Source organism: Patella vulgata, chromosome 8 (genome assembly GCF_932274485.2).
Source record: "Patella vulgata chromosome 8, xgPatVulg1.2, whole genome shotgun sequence".
NCBI classification, from domain to species: Eukaryota; Metazoa; Mollusca; class Gastropoda; family Patellidae; genus Patella; species Patella vulgata.
In genome coordinates, this window is record NC_065886.2 from 41,071,040 (window position 1) to 41,089,801 (window position 18,762).

The following is an 18,762-nucleotide window of genomic DNA, read 5'->3' on the forward strand; positions in this document are numbered from 1 at the left end:
GGAAATCCCCATTGTCCTATTGCTTCCAATTATACACGTTTTACAGATGCAGCACCCTTATCCTATAACTTGCGTATCTCTAAATTATTCTCTCTTAACTGTTTTCTCTAATGTGAACGACACTCATCAGAAATCGATTTCTTTAATTGCCTGTCGCAATTAATTACAGGATTTGTTTTGTCGTTCACATTTGGAACTAGTATATAATGGGCATTTCTTGTCTTGAGCCAAATGTTTGACGTCAGCAATTGACAAACTCTTTAGTATTTCTTTAATGAAATGATTAAGATTACACTGAAGATATATATTTGTCAGGACTGTCTGTCCGTCCACTTGTGTACGCATTGTCAGTTTATTGTTTTAATTCACGGAAACATAGACATAGAAAGAAAACTCATGCCCGAAGTTTTGGTCCCCACCTCCTATTTGAATGCAGAAGGGTGTATCGATTGTCCATGCAGAGGTTGTTCGGTTCGATTTTAAAAACCTTTCAAACTTGCTTGGGATGTATCTCGTGGGTTTTCTATGGGTCCTCCAGTTTCTTCCCACTGCTAAAGACCCTTACGCGCAAGCGAATTATTGAAACAAAATTGAACCATATGTTAGACCCGAAATGACAGTGCCTTGTGGACAATATACCCCATTATCTAAAGACAAAAAGGTTGTTGATTCCTTTTTGACAAAAATTATCGGCTGTCAACACGTTCAATCCTCTTCATAACACACCCATGTAAAGATACAGTCTTCGGTTCCAGGGCAGGTTCTTGTAAAATGATTCATATTCAAACATAATGAAGACCTCGTTATGCGCTTATTATGTAGATTATGGCGAACCCGCGGTGAAATGCAAAAAAAATCCTCAGTCTCAAGAAAGTGCGCGCATAATCGCAGAAGTTTGAGTCTGTTCCATGCTGCCACCACACATAAACCATGCCCATTACGACCTTGCTATGCTCTTACCATGCTTCCGTCACGCTCCACCACTTGCCCCCACACCCTAGCATACGGGGGTGGGGAAGAGGCTGTTGAGGCTGGTGTGGCTTAATCAGCTAGAAAGTGATCTCTCGGTCATCACGTTCCAAAGGCAACTACACTCTATACTCGCACAATTGCCGATATTTGTGACTCGTTTCCATGTTGTCACTACACGTAAACCACGCTCTATACGTCCTCCACGCCCGCACGACACTCAGTCATGTCCCGACAGAGCTCCATGACTTGCAGCCAAGCCCTAGAATACTGGGGGCGGGTGAGATGCTGGGCATGACGTGGTTCGATTGGCAAGAAATTGACTTCTCGGATCATGTTCTAGTCACGACCTCACAGTCTACTAACTACGGTCAGGGCGTAGTGTGGACATGAAATGAATTAACATTTGTCTCTTAATTTGAGAAGGATTTGCGCATGGTGAGTGCGTGGGAAAGTCTTTGTTACATGTACTTGTGAATGAGGCTTTCCGAAAATACAAAGAAACTTAGGAGCGAGTAGTGCCGTCTGATTGGTCGCAGTGAGAGTGTGTGGCCAGGATGCGGTGCGCGCATTGAGATCATGTAAGAACTTGATTGGAGCGTAGTGAACGTAGTGAGCTCCGAGTGAAGTTGTAGCAGTAGTATGATGGGCGCGTGGTTCATTTCATGCCGATCGAGCGAAGCTCATTGAAGCAAGCCCTACGATGCCACTACATTTTCCCCACTCTCACTACGCCTCTCCCCTCCCCACGAATTTGCTACGCGGGTACGGTTATGTTCCACACCGCCTATCTCGTCCTCCACGTTTCTACCATGACCCCACCATGCTCTTACTACTCGCTTTAGGCGTAGCGTACCGGGGTCGTGGTTAACAAAAAATTGAAGTTTTTGTCGATTTAGTTGATAATTTGAACATGCGGACTGTCTTAAATTGGATTTGTCACAAATGTTGATCTGGTTAATGGTTTCTGCAGATATTTGATATTTTTATTGTACAATATTTGCAATAGCCGTCTCATGACTTATCATGTTATTGCACTCAATATTACATTTATGTTGTGCATAATTGAGCATAGAGCTAACAATCATTGGGTGAGTTTAAGATATTTGGAAATGAGTAAGGATTATGATTTCTACACCAATGAAAAAGAATTATGATTTCTACACCAATGAAAAAGAATTACGTGCTCTTCATTTTAAAAAATAAGATTGTTTTGGTTATTTTTGATTTATAACAATTATGTTCTATACCCTGGAAATATACTTTTATTTTGGGGCATGGTACATGGCGTATAGTAATTTATAAAGATGCCGGGTGTGTGAAATGTGTCTATATCGCCCACGAAAAAATGAAACCCTTATTAGACAAAAACTTGGGACTTAATCGCGCTTAATTCTTTTATATATGACCATCAATAGAAATGATCGACTTGGTTCTTCTAAGCATGACCAATCAAAAAGAACTGATCGACTTTTCGTACATGAGTTTTGACATCTCGTGGCCTTTACCTTGAAATCTAGCATTGTGTTAGATAACGATAAGAGGATACTTGTCGAAACGTCGTGCTTTTAGAATAAAACTAGTGATTGTATCCCATAAAAACTGTGTTCTGTTAATATAGCATTGTATGTTACAGGATGGGTGTAAAGAATTCGAAAAGTTATACACTTTAATACAGTGGAGTAATGTGTAATTGTTTGTTGGTCTTGCATTATCTGCCCTTTACCAGCAGAACGTGCCACATGAATCGTTTTGAGATTACTGCGCATAGTCCATATTATATGGGCTTGTAAAAATGTATCGCTGAATGCCCTCCCTACATTTATGTTTAGTTCAAATGTCTTGTGTCACACCAGTCCTATTTTTGTCTTACAAGTTACAAAAATATGTTATTAAAGCTGGATAAAATGCTAAAGATACACAAGAAATTATATTAGAGATTACATTTAACCTTACTAGTCGGAGGATTGACAAAATTACTAATTTCAACATGAAGAGAATTCCAAAATAATTATTTTATGTCCTTTTGGCTATTGAAAGTCTACCATTTCGCTAATTGGTCTCATCAAGTGTCGAGACTTTTGAAATTGCGTGGGCGTATAGATAAATACTTAATTTTCAAGTAAGAAAAGGGAACAAATTATTGGTGTTAAAAGTTATTATACTATTTTAAGTATGTGTACATGTAAGTGATCACAATTTGATCTGTTACAAACGAGTTCAAAACAGAGAGAGAGAGAGAGAGAAAAAAAAAACATGGGGTTTAACGTCCACTCGACACAAACTATTTCATTTCGGGAGTAACTTATGGTTTAATTTTATTTCAATAATTCGCTTGCGCGTAGGGGTCTTTAGCAGTGGGGGGGAAAACCCACGAGGCTGGACAGGCGACCCTACTCCTTGTCACGTACAACCGGGGATTCGAAACCACGCCAGTTGACTCAATGACAGGCCTTGTGATAAAGCACGCACGTGCTAACCATTCGGCCATCCAACCCCCCAGTTCAAAACAGAATCAATAAGATCCCAACAAAGGAAATCACATCACTCTGAAACATATATATCAATATTTAAATATACTTTTATCACATGTTATTCCAATAAATCACCTTTGCGAATAATTCAAGTTTATTTCTGATCTCTTGTGATAACAAGAATATAGATCCAAATCTATTAGGATAATATAAATGTTGTTTATTTAATATTATTTTGGAAATAACTATTTATCTTTTTGATGCAATACTTACATAATACAAATTTCTAAAGTTTAGCCTAAGAAGCGATTCGGAGTACGGTTGTCTTTATCAACGAGTTGGCTAAAATTAGGATTGTTTCCCGCCTAGCAAACGGTACCACTCGTTTCCAATCTCCCATCACCCATTGTATAATAATACTTATATGGTATAGTGTGATGGCATTTAAACCCGCGAGCGACGGTTCTGGTACTAAATTTACTTGGCCAACCTTTGCACATCATTGTGTTTTCCACAACACTTTAAACGCCACAATGTAATTGGTTGAATTGAGGTATTCTGGTGTGCTGTTTGTAATTTTGGTAGATTTAAATAATTACCAATGTGATTAAACACAGATCTTATTTCGTTTAAATTTTATAGTTTAAAATTTCAATTTACTTGTCTTTACTATGAATTGTTATATAACCCGCGTTCTGGGTAATGTGATGGATTAACCGCAATGAGACAGTCTGTTGCAGCGAGTTCTTGGCGTACGATGCACGGAACTGTGGGTATCCTACTAGAAACATCAACGCTGATTGGTTAATCAAATGTCTGACGTCATTGGGATAAAAGCTGCTCGCATGACCCCGAACGCGACCCCCCGCTATAGCTGGTCAGATCTTCATGTAGTAGAGGCCATCGAAAGTATAAAAAAACGAAGCGAAATATAGATCTGTATTTTATTTAGATTAAATTAATTACTTAAATTTTCGACCGACTGTTGAATGACCTGTCATATGTCAAGCAACGACGTAATTTTTTAAAAAGTAGAAATATTAAATTTTAGAAGCAATGGCGATATTTAATACCATAATGAATAAACAAGTTACAAAATAATACTTTCTTTATTAAGAGAATAGATGTTGTATTTTCACATATGTACCTGGTTTTACAGCCTTCATAGCGTGGCACATTATACGGTTAATATGTCCGCCTCTGGCAAGAATTGGTTCTAGAAATAGACTCTTCCTATGTTAGCCAGTGTCTGGGGATGGGGGCCTGTGAATGAAGCAGGTTGTTATATTCGCTTGATAGATCACTGACTAGAATCAGAGATATAGTTGATGTGATTAAGCCACATGAACCCAAGGACGCTGAATGAGTTAACACCATCCCCACTTATACTTGTGTTAACTTTATCTAACGATCATAATGAGAAATCTCGCCAAATCGAAACTTTCTTCAACGTCAATGTGATTTGCACGGCTTGACTAAATCACCACTACGCTATTAAATGCGGTGGGAGCAGTGTTCATTCCAAATGATAATCGTTATCAGATCTCGGTTACACTGAGAGTTACTTTTGATTGACTTAAACAACCCTATCCGGTTATACCGGTTTTGTAAAACGACAGATCATGAATAGATGAAGGTAATCTACAATCTATAACTCAACTTTTGACAAGATGTGTATGTAATACGTCTTAATCTTTTCATATGTAAAATGCAAAGAGGATTTATTTTCAAGGCATAGAATAGCGGCCACGCAAATCTATTTGATGCAGCAATCACCCAATGGTAAGTGTAACTAATTTCTTATTACATTGCAAACGTTATTTAATTTGTAGGAGTTTTAAATCACAAATGTTCCAAGACATAGTAGAAGAAAGAAGTGCAAGCTGATTCTTCTTGGAGTTTTCAAACTATATACATTTACAATGCCACCTTGTTTCTTGCTTTACAAAATGCAAGGGGGCGGGGTTGTTGGCCGAATGGTTTAACGCGTGTGTGTTAGATCATAAGGTCTGTCACTGAGCCAAATTGAGTGGATTCTATTCACTGCTTGTACGCGGATAGGAGTAGACTCGCCTGTCTAACCTCGTGAGTTTTCCCAGGGTCTCCCAAACCAAACAACCTTACGCGCAACGCGCAAGTGAATTATTTAAATACAATCAAACCATATGTTAGTCCCGCAATAATCTAGTTTGTGTTGAATGGACATTAAACTCCATTCCCCGTGCTCTCTTTCTCTAGCTCTTAAATGCATGCTCACAGGAGTGTTCTCGAACGTCTGGTTAATCCACATAGACACCGTTATGCGTTAAAAGCCTCCCATAAAAACCTGTTTTTGTTATTCATTTTTAATATCAATCCATTAGGAGGTGTATTTTTCCAGCTTTTTTGTATTATTTCGTAGTTTATATAGAATAAAATAAATATTTTTTTCATAATTTCGACGAATAGGAACTATTACGGGTCTCCTCTAAGCATTCATTTCTTTCAAAATAGAGCACAGTTGGCAGTCAGCAGAAGAAACTTAGATGTTTTGAACCATTTTGGAGGTAGCATGTTTACCACGAGAAAGGATTCTAAATACCTTCTCACCTGTTACTCTCTCGGACATTTTCTTTAATTTGATCAAAAACATTATATAGAAGTTGTTGTTAGGGGGTTGGGGTCTAGTGGTTTAACGCGTGCGCGTCAAATCACAAGGTTTGTCATTGAGTCAAGTGGCGTTATTTCGATTCCAAGCTTGTACGTGACAAGGGGTGGGGTCGCCTGTCCAACCTCGTCGGTTTTCTCCAGGTCCTCCCGTTTCTTCCCTCTGTTAAAGACCCCTACGCACATGCGAATTTATGAAATAGAATTGAACCATAAATTATGTTAGTCCCGAAATGAATTAGTTTGTGTTAAGTGGACGTTAAACCACATTTCTCTCCCTCTCACTCTGTGTTCTTATTATAAATGCACTTGTCAGTACTGAGTGCGATTTTGCCTCGCAGTCAACATGATCTATCTTCTATCTCGGACAATTTCACAAATTGGATATAATAACATTGTAAATATTATAACTGCACTTGCTAGCACCAAGTCAAGCTGGCTGGAGAGGGAAATTCGTACTTAATTATGTCATCCATGGCCTTTAATCATCTTTCCAAATTCGCTAACAATAAATATTAATCATGTTTGGCAGAATGGACCTTTGATGTGGTTAACTGTATAGCATATCGTATGTTGCATAGAGTGTAGCCTGGTACACAAGTACTGGACAATAGTATTACATGCTGGGCGTACATAATTATTATCAAGCTAAAACTAATTCAGGCAATAGTGTACATTGACTGCCTGCATACTGTTAGTCAATCGTATTTAATAAATTTGTACTCGCTTCGAGAGTCCATACCAAGGATTAAAGTGGATTGAACCAACATATCAGCATATCAGATATCCATTTTTACAATAAAACCATGAATGGCAAAACAATGGATAATTTTAAACCCTAAAAATAATTTTTAAAAAACCCCAACAAAAAACAAAACAAAAGAAAGGTAGATAGAAAATAAGAACATTATGCAAACGACTCATAGATCAGGTATGCAATAACTATGTGCTGCATTGGCTGTCTTGCTCCTGTTAAAGAATACTGAGAATACTCTATACAAATAAGTAAATCAGCGAAGTCGTAATACAGATCTAATAGCCTAAATCAGATCACCTTGTAGCATCATAAACTCTTTGATAATAAACTATATGTACTGAATTGCAATTTTTCTAATAGTAAGGGACGGGGGGGGGGGGGTGGATGGCTGAATGGTTAGCGTGAGCGCGCTGTATCATAAAGTCTGTCATTTAGTCGACTGGCGTGGTTTCGAATCCCCGGTTGTACGTGGCAAGGAGTAGGGTCGCCTGTCCAACCTCGTGGGTTTTCTCCGGGTCCTCCGGTTTCCTCCCACTGCTAAAGACCCCTACGCGCAAGCGAATTATGTAAATAAAATTAAACCATATGTTAGTCCCGAAATGACCTAGTTTGTGTCGAGTGGACGTTAAACCCCATTTCTCTCTCTCTCTCTAATAGTAAGTGCAGGGGGACTGTGCCACACATAATTTACACAAAAACTAATCTACCGAAAAGACACAATACGCAGAAATCACAAACAAACGAACATATCAAATTAAATGAATGGATCCGGGGGCTATCTGTAAGCGTCCACTGCGCTGTACTCTTCCGAGCCTGTAGTGATACAGACTTCACTCAAAATTGAAAACAACACTCAGGAATATAACCCAGAGAAAACCATTGTGTAATACCAGCATGAGTCATGATCTGCTTTATGTCACATGAAATATGAATGTAAACATATTGAAGTAAAAATTACCTATACAAGTAACCATATTATGTATATAAAAAAACCCAAAACAGGTAGTCTAAAACTAAATGTTCTATGTTAAGTGAGAAGCATTTTAAGTATTCAATAGAATTGGGGTAAATTGACTATAAAATTAAGGCATATTTTCCATTTACCACAAAAACAGAGGAAAAACAAAACGATACTGAATACAAAGAAGTAAACTAAGAAAAATGTAAAGCATTTCATCAAAATCTACATACAGTTATGTTTAGAGACAGACTAATCTAGTCATTGTGGCAATATATGCACCGTGGTGAAAGCAACAAACATGTTATTTTAGATTTAAATTCAGTAATTTATTACAAAATCAACATTTAAGAATTTAAAACAACCCTATAATATTTTTCCTTTGCATTTACACAAGTGAAGATTGTGACCGGTTTATCCTGATCTATAGAGACCGGTAGTACATAAAAACAAGTCAATGTTTAAAGTAACTAAGTCTCTAACTCGATATCATCAAAAATCTTCGACATTGAAAACACGAATTATTTGTCAATTCAAATCAACATTGGTCTTGTGATCTTACAGGGAAAAGATGGGCTTCTGATATCCAATATTTAAGACAAAATAAACATTTTACCATTGGTACACGAATCGTGTACCATAATGCGTTTCAGCGCCATTTGGAACAAGGGACTCAAAGAACGAGGCTAGACATATTCCACAAGTCATGTCAAATGGTGACGCTATATTCTTATCTGGAGAGCATGCGCAATAAATACCATAGGTGTAGACTGGAATAACCAGACGCTAAAGATTGTCATTTAATTGAGATTTTGGCGCATTTCACCGAACATAACTGATTAGAAATTACAGTAAAACAGAAACGATTGAATATAAATCAATTTATATACATTCATATTACATTATTATGTTGCGACCCATTTGTGTCAATTTCTAGGTCCCAAATATTAGCGATTTACCTCCTTTAAACACTCTTTGCAAGAATAGCTTAGCCATAAAACATTTCTTAATTGAATTAATGAAAGTATACTGTTAGTTCAAATGTAAATTTAACGAAATTTGCAATTACATAATATTACCTTTCACAGACCAGAAAAGGTCGTAACTGAAGATATAGACAATCCTCACAATGTAATAACTTAAATTAACAGAGATATTCAAGTCGATAACAGAATAAATCAAGGGAAAATATATGTCACATTTATAACATGAATCACATATAAATATACTATTCTGTAATCACGGAAGACATGAACTGATATTACACATCGTTTCTTTATTTTATTAAATTTATTAATATTTGTAACATGGTATATGACTTTTAATATATTATATATTTAGTTTAATTGATGTTTTTTTTTTATATATATATTTTTTAATGGAGTCGCCTTGATATATGTGAATGACGTAATTACACGTGTCTCATAAAAATAGAATGAATCATTATAGTGCTGAAGTCGGTATGGTTAAAACATCTGAAGGTCTAATGAGGATATTTACTTTATAAATGAGAGTTGATGTACTTGAGACGAGTATTGTATTTTGTTTATCATCAGGTATCATTCTTAAATGGAAATCTTGGTGATGTTAAGGCAATATCTTTCTGGAGATATACCAGTAAACTAAATACCAAACAGTCGATATATTTATTGTAGGTACTGAAGAAGCTATGGTGTTCCAATATACAGATAATGAAAAAAAACCCAATACATATCAGTTTCTGAATGAAAAAACACCCTTACATGTATGCAAAAATTGAAAAACAAGTGGCCAATCTTGCATTGATATAGTGCAACATTTCAATCTAAAACCTGGTATTTGAATTCAAGAATACTCTAAATTCTGAAGAATTTCATTGATCTGTAGATTAACTGAAAGGAAAATATTATGTATTTTATAATTATCCTGTTCAAAAGTATAGTCCTGATTGCAAAAACATATTATTGATATTATTATACTTGCTTTGTGTAAAAGCTAAATCTTCTATAGTAGGTCTTTTTTTCTGACTTCAAATCTGATATAAATTCCTATTTAGACATTTATGACAAGATAAGCCCATAATCAGCTCTCTAGACAATCGGATGATCGAGCTTTTAATGGGTTTGTACACCGGTTAGATTACGATAATAAACAATCTGAGTGCCACTGTTTGTCGTGTATTTTGTACACGGTGAACAGTCCATATGCTGCTTACACTATTTTGCCTTATTACACTATTTTGCCTATACCGTTTTTTTAGGACTTCGAATTTTGTCTAATGGTTTGGATTGTTCGTACTTGGTTTTATTTTATTTTTATTTCAGTGTTCAATACTATTCACTTTTCATTATCTGTTTTTGAACTATTGTAGGTTTTTTTTTATATCCAAATCTTTCGTAATGCATCTTTAATGTTGTGGATGTTTTAGTTGTTATTTTGCTCTCGTTCAGCTACAACAACGAATGACGTGACAGTGTTTTATCAAATCACTAGCATACTGATTTTAAGACCAAACGATTACCATTTCTTCTACTACGACCTGTGACATTCTGTCTAATCCAGGTTATATTCGATTGACTACACTTTCTTTTTTCAACTCACGACAGTGAATCCTTTAATTCATCAAGCATCTCGTTGACTAATAATTTTGTTAATTATTTTTGTGATATTTTTCCCTTGGATGTTAATTACGCGTGGTAAGATCAGAGTCTGTGGCAAAAGACAAAATTACTATAGTTGTTCTGAACGTTAAATAAAGAAGAGCTTCTCCGGGGACCGTCTGACCGTACCTTTTATTTAAACCATAACCATCGATCATAGGGTCCTTCACTGAATTAAGTGATGGAGTTTCGTGACAAGGACTATGGCAAAGTGCCCAATCGTATGGGGTTTTTGCATGTTCTCCCACTGCTAACGAACCTTTCGCGTAAGCATATTACTGAAATAGAATTGTACAACATGTTAATCCCAAAATAGTTTGTGTTACCGGACGTTACTCACCCATCACTCCGTTTGACCTTATATTCAACGCACACGTTAGTGTTTTTCTCAATGGCATGATGAAGATATAAATAATTGGTGATTTGCTTCCAATAGGGTTGTTTCGCTGCATCTAGTATGATAGACGACAAAACAACAAGTTGTGTGTCCTAGCATAATAACAAATAGGAGTAGTACATAAATCCACATGGTATCCCTTATTAAGAGAGAGAGAGAAATGGGGTTTAACGTCCACTCGACACAAACTAGGGCATTTCGGGACTAACATGTGTTTCAATTTTCTTTCAATAAATCGCTTGCGGGTATAGGTCTTTAGTAGTGGAGGGCAACCGGGGGACCCTGGGAAAACCCACGAGGTTGGACAAGCGACCCTACTCCTTGTCACGTACAAGCGGGGAATCGAAACCACGCCACTTGACTCAATGACAGAACTTCTGACCCAACGGGCACGCGTTAACATTTGCCCTCACCGCCCCTTAATTAAGGTGCGTTCAGTAATTCTCTGGTTGTGATCAGTGGACATCAGATGAATTTACCAATCAAATCGAGCTATATAGAGAATTTCGTGAACTCTATTAAACATCTATAAATCCAGACATGTAATTGTCTGTCTGATTAGGCTCAGGGGTACCATAGGCCCAGAACGCGGCTTTCTGAAACATGTTAATGGAGTGACCAGCCGAATCACAGAACGAAAATAACATCTAGTTTTAATTAGATTGGTACGTCGTGTATTTAAACGTCTTCTTAGTTAGATCAAAATAATTTCGCGACTCCTGCTAATGACTCAATTAGTTCTACACGAACCAAAAGAGTCTAATAACCCAATAATGATTTATATAATGAAAGAATGTGTTATTAATTATATTAGGCTTGTTACTTTACCTGTAACACGCTTTATATCCCACTGACTCTGTTATTTTACCTGTATCACGTATTATTTACCACCGAGATGAAAATTGGAGATGATTATTTCATGAATTTGTTCCACTAACCCATTTCTGAGGTAACGGTGAGGTGCGGTCTGTGTATAAAGAGAGGGTGGGTTATTTGGCAAATCGTCAGTGAGGGTGTTATTCATTTATTTATTTTATTAAGTCGGTAATTATGTTTTATCAGATATAAAGATTATCTCATTATCCATCTAAAGAGCATTGAGATAATTTTACTAGGATTAATTTATTCCAGTCTTCTAAACTTCTATAAACACAAATAATACAAGATATTAAAAGATACGGAGACATTTCGTAATTTATAAATGTAGCGCTTTTGATTCTGAAATAGTCTTTTTGGGTGGGAAATTGGGGCGTTTTGATACTCAAGAGAGAAAAAATAGTATACCGTATTTAACGTTGTTGTACTTCTTCTATAAGCGCCTTCTATACTTTTAGGGTGGGGTTTGGGTGGGTGAAATAAGCCCGCAGAATCTATTGGCTATTTCAATTATTGCATGATGTAAATTTGTCGTTGGGCAAATAATAAAAAAAAAACAACTTGTTTGAGTTGTATTTATTCTAAGGCTTGTAGGTTATCATGCACTCTTTTAATCATAACACAATAAAGACTGTCATTAGATTAGGCTTTAGCGTGACAAAATGAATAGGGTCATCCATTTTCGTTGTTTGTTAAGTCCCCCCACCCCCATTATATATTATGATATACTATTAAAAAAAAGTAGGGGATATTTGATTTTTAAGTGTTATTAAAGTCACCTAATGAAACTGACGAAGAAACAAATGACAAAATGAAATGAAGTTCACATTCATCGATTTATTCCAAGTGATCGTTAGACTAAGTAAGGCACAGACTGACCATTATAAGGGTAAAATGATACCCGGGGTCAAACAGCAAAGTTACCACATCATCACAACCAAGTCAGTAACGGGTAAATCCTCCTCTGTTTGCCAAACAAGCATTGATCCGACGTGGCATACTCCTAATGAGACGTCTAAGGTCATTTTGGTCCAGATTGTCCCATTCCTGTTGCAACGCAGCAGCAAGTTCTTGGACATTGGCAGGACGTTGTTGACGTTGACGTAACCTCTGTCCAAGCATGTCCCAGACATGCTCGATGGGGGAGAGGTCGGGACTCAGTGCTGGCCAAGGTAATGTGGTGATGTTCTGTTGTTGGAGGTAACCTGTAACGATCCTGGCCCTGTGACATCTTGCGTTGTCATCCTGGAAGATGAAACGGCGGCCATGACGTCGTGCGAACGGCACAACATGGACTGCCAAGATGTTGTCCCGGTAGTACTGGCCTGTAACACGCCCTGCAACAACATGTAAAGCCGTTCTTCCAGCAACAGTGATGCCTCCCCGCACCATAACAGAACCACCCCCAAATCGATCATACATGTCTGATGACGTTAACGTCTTGGAAGCGCTCGTTTCGACGACGCCACACCCTCCTACGTCTGTCCAAAATCAACAGTGAACCTTGACTCATCTGAAAACATCACATTGCTCCAGCGTCGATTATCCCAGTGTTGACGATCCCTACACCAACGACGTCTTGCCTGAATGTGATGATCTCTCAAACAAGGGATCACGCGAGGACGTCGGGCGCGAAGGTGACCCCTATGCAGTCGATTCCGAATCGTCTGGCCACTCACTCTCACACCAGTGTATGTTTGAAGACGAGCGCTGATCTGATTTGCTGTGATGACACGATTTCTCAAGGCCAGGGTACGGATAAATTGATCCTGGGCTTGAGTTGTCGCCCTTGGTCGACCTGAGCGTGGTCTGTCCTGTACAGATTGTGTATCACGGTATCTGGACCATAGTCTGCTTATGACAGACTGAGAAACATTCATCGTCCGCGCCACAACCGCCTGTGTTGTGCCGATCTGTAGCATGCCAAGGGCACGTAACCTTTCATTTTGGGTAAGCCGACGCATATCAAAATTTGTTTTCTGGTCACTAAAACAATTAAACTGATGTTTCCACCCTGGAATTCAATGCCACAATGACTGTAACATTCAAAGTCAGAGTCGTGCAAATCTTGGGTTGGACCCCCATGATGATCCCAAGCATCACCTGCATTCCATGCGGTAGCTATTGGTGCGTTTGGGCGTCACATGTAACTGGAAATGTTTCTTCTGTTAGGTTCTATAGTGACTTTTTTCGTAGTCATTTGCATATTTTAGTATTATGCCCCCAAAATCAAATATCCCCTACTTTTTTTGAATAGTGTTCGCTTCTCTCTGTCTCTTAGAACGTTTATTACGTCAGATACGGTATATAAATAGATAAAACCCCACCAATGTGTTAAATGTGTTTACAATAAATATGCTTCAAATTAGTTGGAAGTCTTTTAAGAAAGGTAGTAAATTCTCTACACATGTAATCCTTAACCCTAATAAATCCACATTTACCATCCTCTTGCAATATTTGATAGTGATATAACACACTTTATTTCACTTTGATCACGATCAGAGGCTTGATAAAAAAGAATTAAACAAACTTCAAGCTTGTGATTTATTTCCCCTGCTGTGGTTCATTGGGTATCCTGTTTCGTACTTCGATTATTTATGATTTGTCAATATTAAATTAGAAGGAATATTACACAGAGAAACGAGAACCATATATCATATCACAATCATGATCTAGACAGAAAAGACCTGAAATACTTTGTGGTATATTGAAAGGATTCAGTTTTATTTATTAGATGAATTGCATTGCTCCCGCTCCCTTTTATTTGAGGTTTAACATTTACATTAGCACCATGGTTTAAGGGTAGTCAATTTTTAAAGGGAAACTACAGAACACATTGTCAGATACATCTTCTCACTGATTTTGATGATGGTGACATTTCTGGGTGATTTGGAAATTTCACATGGTTAATCTTATAACCCAGGACCATTTGGATCCGATGTATGTTATAACCCAGGACCATATGGATCAATGTATGTTATATCTCAGTGTATAACTCCGGACCATATGGATTCAATGTATGTTATAAGCCAGTACCATATGGATCCAATGTAATTATGTTATAAGCCAGTACCATATGGATTCAATGTATGTTATAACTCAGTGTATGTTATAACCCAGGACCATGTGGATCAAATGTAATTCAGGACCGTATGGGTCTACTGTATGTTATAAGCCAGGACCATATGGATCCAATGTATGTTATAATCCAGGACCATATGGATTTGATGTATGTTATAACACAGATCATAACCATATATATATATATATGTATGTTATAACTCAAGACCATATGGATCCGAAGTATGTTATAATTCAGGATCATATGATTCAATGTATGTTATAAGTCAAGACCATATGGATCCAATGTATGTTATAACTCAGGACCACATGGATCCAATGTATGTTAAAACTCAGGACCATATGGTTCCAATGTCTTTGATAATTTGTGAAAAACGGTCAATACCTATTACTACCAATTACAACTTCAAAACAAATCATAGCCTCCATCAATAAGAATGTCTTAAAATCCAATAACTTACTAACTCCCTGAAGTCTTCTTATTGACGAACTGCGTTATTTCAACTAGACATTAATAATATTTTGTGTTATCTTGAGTGTAAAAATAGCCGATTAATGAGTCCAGTTACCATCATTTTTATTGTGGGTAGTCTGGGAGGAATGTATACTCCCAAAGGTAAACAGTCTTCCCCCACTAACTATCTGAAAATAAATCTTGTTTGTGAATACACACCATTCTGCCCAGACTGGACTAATGAAGACGGGCATACGCAATGAAGTGTGCTATCAGGGAAATTTTTGCCCGGACAGCGGCTCTACGGCCTATACTCTTACATCAAATTCCAACTGCCAATGGATCTTTTGCGTGCACGCCATGCCTCGGTTTTTGCTTTGCCAATTTATGAAGTTTTTTTACCCGTATATTGGATTTACGATGTAATTTGTGTAATTGAATCTTATCTTTATAAAATGTTGATTGACTACTGTAAAACTCCAGACAGGGCGCATTGTCTTGAGTTAACACAGAATTGTTTCTTTAATATAAAAATCGAAAGTAGAATAACTTAAAGGTAACAGATGTTTCAACTCACAAGTTGTAAATATAATTGTAAGTGGATATATATTAACTATATAACTGGCTCCCAGTTTATTTCATTGACATTTATTTCAGATTGATATTAAGCACGTGACTCTTGTCAGTTTTGCTTGTAGACCAATTACCATCGCTTCTTTCTAAAGCGATATTCCTACCATTATTTGTTCTGAAATTCAGTACTGACGTTATCAAATTTAAATGGCAAAAAAAAACCAGAACGAACAAACATGCAAGACTATGTTAGCTATCATTACTGGTAGTTGCGATATTGAAATTTCAGAAGTTGAATTGAGTTACTGAGGAGACGGTAACTTCGGACCCAACAACCGTCGGAGGATTGGATTAGTAACTGTTTAAGAGTCAGTCGCACAAAAAGAACCTTGAAATCTCATCGGGTCAATAACTTATCTGCCGTGTTGTGTGCACCTAACTTTAAGAGGAATGTATATTTTTATACATCTCGCACTCTAACATAAAACAATATTAATGCTAACATTCTCGCTACAAGATGTTAACGCTTGTAATACTAATATACTTATATAAGATATATTCTTATGGCTGCTTAAAATAACTACATGTACTTACTTTATTCATAGATCGGTAAAAATTATTTAGCTCGGATTCTTTGTGTACGTGTTCACTGAGACCCCCTGCCTACTCACTGCTACGGTTATATGTATAGGGAATATTTTTAAAACAAATTATTCTGGCAGTAAATGTGAACTTTATCGCGAATTTAGAATTTAGAGTTGGTTTTTCCCATTTCCTTTCTAGATATTTTGATATTCAGAAGACAAAAAACAATTAATCAAATTCTTAGAAAAAATATTTTGTTTACTGGGATCATGTTACACCAATATTGCATTAGGGAATTCAAAATGAAAATATGATAAGATAATGTAGACGTGGACATTGTATTCGGTAATAGGATACATTACTTGTTTAATTAATTGATTATTAAGCACATTTAAATGTAGACGTCTTTGATATGTTTTAGTGAATCGACCAGGTAAGGTATGTGTGGAATACTCTTACAAACCTTTTCCCCGGTGCTGTACAAGTCTATGGGAGTTCGGTGCCACCCTTTTGCAGAAATAAAAACTTTTAGTTTACTTCTGTTAATTAAGACAACGTTTCATTTTGGTAATACATTCCCATTTATCTCCAGGTTTCTGGATAACGATGTTTACAGACTTGGATAAATTATAGTTGTAAAAGATCATCACTATTGCCAACTCATTGGAACAGTGCAACAGCAGAATTCTTTAAATGACTTAAGAAACCACATTAAGAAAATCAAGCGGTCACTTGCGAACGAACAAGTTATACTCTATCAGATCCGGAACTTCCACTTTAAAATTTAAAAAGAAAACTGTTTTCATAAACATAAATTTTGAGTCTTTAAATGGTAAATTCATAATTCTAAGCATTGGGTTGACGAGACATTACATCGCGTTAATTATTTATATGAATTTCAATTTAGTTCAATATTTGAAGAAATTATGGATGGTAAAAGACATACGGTAGGCTACCCCACCCCCTCTCCCCAGAATCTTTTCATCACGCTAAGGGAATATTCAGTTTAATGATTTGATTTTCAGCTATATTGACATCCAGAGGATCAATATTTAGAACTGATCAAGTATTTCAGAACGGGCGTCTTAAGAGCCTTTCAAATTCATCTTTCCATATCCTGGAGGGGTAATAATTGGAGATTTATATCAAATATTATGTTATAAAACGCGAACACCCTCCAGTCTGGAAGTTATCTATCATTAGAGCTTTAGTAACGTGGAATTTCTACACAAATACTGTCTGAGGCTCAGATAAAAATGTGGTATAAATTGTTACCACATGTACAAAGAGAGATATACAGAACCGTTAATATCTGTAGACATCGAAGTTAATCGTTTGTCTGTGGATGGTGGTCGATATAAGCTTTATATTGATGGATTCGGTTTAGTTTTAACATTGCTTCTGCCACCTGGTTAACAAATCGAAATTTTTCTTGTGTTCCCAAATATCAAATCTGATATATGTGCTGGTATTTATACTCAACTTTCAACCGACATGACAAAGGGTCTCCCAAATTATATCTGAGAGACATAACACTGATGCCTCTACCAGCTACCGTACACTTTTTCATGTGCTCGGAAACTGCAGATCAAAAATAGTATGTGTACCCATTTACCAAATGTTCTCTTAAATTACGTATCCATACATAAAGGTATGGTTTGTTTCTGACTGGAGAACCACGGTGGCTCAATGAGTAAGATGTCGACTCGCTAACCCGGATGCCCCGGTGTTCGATCCATGCGTTGTCCGAGAAAGTTCATCGGGATTTTCTGGCGTAGTTCTCCTTGTTACTGGTGCAGGACATGTGGCCTTGTAAGGAACAATGTATAGTCGTTCGGATGGAACGAGAAACCTTGACTAATAAAGTGCACAAGTGCATGTAAAGAATCCCATGACAGTTGGAATTCGATGTAAGAGTAGGCCGGAGCGCCGCTGTCCGGGCAAAATTTCCGCCATAGCACACTGTATGGCGTATGACCGCCTTCATTAGCCCAGTTGGGAGCAAAACAGTGGGACGTTAAACCCCATTTCATTTCATTTAGTTTCTGGTTGAAGTTGAACTATATTATGCAGGGCGGTCTCTGCCCTAATAATCAGTCTCTATATTTTACTGGTGTGGGAATTTAGTACAGGAACAATTGGTTGCCTTTCTGTGTTTAACCAGAAACGCAGCCAATTGTTCTAGTCGTCTGCTTGAAAAAAAAAATAATTACTTTAGTCTACCCTAGTGGTAGTTATGCAAATATGCAAATTGAATTTGACAATTTCGGTTGAAAATGTATAATAATGAAATATCTACATTATTAATTCGGGGGAAATATTAATCACTCTAGTTTTCAGAAGTATATCACAC

At 37.0% G+C, this 18,762-nt stretch overlaps 1 protein-coding gene across 1 annotated transcript in view; it reads left to right on the forward strand.

Moving 5' to 3' along the window:
* The first annotated feature begins 4,808 nt into the window (after nt 1-4,808).
* Nucleotides 4,809-18,762, forward strand: part of LOC126829812 (octopamine receptor beta-2R) — a 55,037-nt gene continuing 41,083 nt past the window's right edge. The window contains exon 1 of the mRNA XM_050559943.2: nt 4,809-5,225. The gene's annotated coding sequence lies outside the window, so the exon portion shown is untranslated. The remainder of the gene's footprint in view (nt 5,226-18,762) is intronic.